At 36.7% G+C, this 3,095-nt stretch overlaps 1 protein-coding gene across 1 annotated transcript in view; it reads left to right on the forward strand.

Annotated features, from left to right (window-relative positions):
* The window catches only part of LOC113097702 (betaine--homocysteine S-methyltransferase 1), a 5,231-nt gene extending 5,144 nt beyond the window's left edge, over positions 1-87 (forward strand). The window contains exon 8 of the mRNA XM_026262964.1: positions 1-87. This exon is cut by the window's left edge and continues 379 nt beyond it. The gene's annotated coding sequence lies outside the window, so the exon portion shown is untranslated.
* The last annotated feature ends 3,008 nt before the right edge of the window (positions 88-3,095 follow it).

The following is a 3,095-nucleotide window of genomic DNA, read 5'->3' on the forward strand; positions in this document are numbered from 1 at the left end:
CAACTGTGCTGCTCTTTTTGAGCCAGAGCTTCATTCCAGATGTTCAGAACACTCCTGACGCTCAATAAAAACTCATCATGATCTCAATCGCTCTCTTTGTCCTGGAGTTATTTCATACAATCATTGAACACACGGTTAGGAAAATCAGAGCTAGAAAGAGGTTCATTGATAAGTATGTTTGCACAAACAAGGACAGAAGAAGCTTCTAGTGCACATAAACACTCACACACACACACACACACACACACACACACACGTGCTATATGCAAACATAATTAACAGGAAATGCAATTAGAAGAGATGATGTATTGTTACATAATACCTCATACATAACAGTATGTGCAAACATATAACTAAAATTGTAAATTCTACTTCTTGTTACAAGTATGGAAGAACCATCGCTTCTACCACAAAAGACTGCTTTTTAAGTTATCTTCCTGATGTATCCGAATTCCTTAGCATATCCAAAACCTCAGAACAACTTGATGATATAACAGAAACTATGGACTCTCTCTTTTCTAGCACTTTAAATACAGTTGCTCCTTTACGCTTAAGGAAGGTTAAGGAAAACAGTTTGACACCATGGTATAATGAGCATACTCGCACCCTAAAGAGAGCAGGCCGAAAAATGGAGCGCAGCAGGAGGAAAACAAAACTAGAGGTATTTCATATTGCTTGGCGGGAAAGTAACCTATCCTACAGAAAAGCATTAGAAACTGCTAGATCTGATTAATTTTCTTCTCTTTTAGAAGAAAACAAACATAATCCCAGGTATTTATTCAATACAGTGGCTAAATTAACGAAAAATAAAGCCTCAACAAGTGTTGACATTTCCCAACACCACAGCAGTAATGACTTTATGAACTACTTTACTTCTAAAATCGATACTATTAGAGATAAAATTGCAACCATTCAGCCGTCAGCTACAGTTTCGCATCAGACAGTGCACTATAGACCCCCTGAGGAACAGTTCCACTCATTCTCTACTATAGGAGAGGAAGAATTGTATAAACTTGTTAAATCATCTAAACCAACAACATGTATGTTAGACCCTATACCATCTAAGCTCCTAAAAGAGGTGCTTCCAGAAGTCATAGGTCCTCTTCTGACTATTATTAATTCCTCATTGTTATTAGGATATGTCCCCAAAACCTTCAAACTGGCTGTTATTAAGCCTCTCATAAAAAAAACACAACTTGACCCCAGAGAACTTGTTAATTATAGACCAATCTCGAATCTCCCTTTTCTGTCCAAGATACTAGAAAAGGTGGTATCCTCACAATTATATTCCTTCTTAGAGAAAAATGGTATATGTGAGGATTTCCAGTCAGGATTTAGACCGTATCATAGTACTGAGACTGCTCTCCTTAGAGTTACAAATGATCTGCTCTTATCATCTGATCGTGGGTGTATCTCTCTATTAGTTTTATTGGATCTTAGTGCTGCGTTTGACACAATTGACCACAGCATTCTTTTGCATAGACTTGAACACTTTGTTGGCATCAGTGGAAGTGCATTAGCATGGTTTAAATCGTACTTATATGACCGCCATCAGTTCGTAGCAGTGAATGAAGATGTATCATATCGATCACAAGTGCAGTATGGAGTACCTCACGGCTCAGTACTAGGGCCGCTACTCTTCACCGCTTTATATGTTACCCTTGGGAGATATCATCAGGAAACATGGTGTTAGCTTTCACTGTTATGCTGATGATACTCAGCTCTATATTTCTTCGTGGCCCGGTGAAACACACCAATTTGTTTCTAACCAAGTTTCTAGCATTTGTAAAACTGCATTTTTCCATCTCAAAAATATGTCTAAATTACGGCCTATGCTCTCAATGTCAAATGCAGAAATGTTAATCCATGCATTTATGACTTCAAGGTTAGATTGTTGTAATGCTTTATTGGGTGGTTGTTCTGCACGCTTAGTAAACAAACTACAGCTAGTCCAAAATGCAGCAGCAAGAGTTCTTACTAGAACCAGGAAGTATGACCATATTAGCCCGGTCCTGTCCACACTGCACTGGCTCCCTATCAAACATCGTATAGATTTTAAAATATTGCTTATTACTTATAAAGCCCTGAATGGTTTAGCACCTCAGTATTTGAATGAGCTCCTTTTACATTATACTCCTCTACATCTGCTACGTTCTCAAAACTCAGGCAATTTGATAATACCTAGAATATAAAAATCAACTGCGGGCGGCAGATCCTTTTCCTATTTGGCTCCTAAACTCTGGAATAACCTACCTAACATTGTTCGGGAGGCAGACACACTCTTGCAGTTTAAATCTAGATTAAAGACCCATCTCTTTAACCTGGCTTACACATAACATACTAATATGCTTTTAATATCCAAATATAAAAAGGATTTTTAGGCTTAAATAGTTAAACTGGAACCGGGAACACATGCCATAACACCCTGTGTACTTGCTACATCATTAGAAGAATGGCATCTATGATAATATTAGTCTGTTTCTCTCTTTTCTTGTTCTAAGGACATTCTGATAAAGATTTCATCAAGTACACACAATTCTGTGTTGCTGTGAATAAAAGCATCTGCTAAATGCACAAATGTAACTGTTAGTAAAATGTTATTTCTGAATATTTGAACATTCAAAAAAAAAAAAGTTAAGAGATGACCAAGAAAAAACATAGCATTCCATTTCATAATTGTGCAATCATTATGGGAACATTATTTTTTAATGTTCTCAGAACAATTTGAAACAAGAAATGAGATGAACATTCAAATAACAAGTTTCAGGGAAAAACGTCCCAAGCAAGATGTATAAGCATTGTTTGTTTGTTTTGTTTATAAAGCACAATTTTAATACAACAGCAGTTGTCCAAAGTGCTGTACAGCAGACTAAAACAATAATACATAATACATAAAACAAACAATACAAAAATAACATGCATACACAATTAGTCCAAGACATGCCTCCCCGGACCTAATCAAGGTTAAAAGCACAGGATAATATATGAGATTTTAAGTGAGCTTTAAAAATAGCTATTGATGGAGCCATTCTGATATGCAGAGGTAATATGTTCCTCAGTTTAGGTGCAGCAACTGAGAAAGCCCGGTCACCCCT

This window comes from Carassius auratus, unplaced genomic scaffold, assembly GCF_003368295.1.
Source record: "Carassius auratus strain Wakin unplaced genomic scaffold, ASM336829v1 scaf_tig00216378, whole genome shotgun sequence".
Taxonomy (NCBI): Eukaryota; Metazoa; Chordata; class Actinopteri; order Cypriniformes; family Cyprinidae; genus Carassius; species Carassius auratus.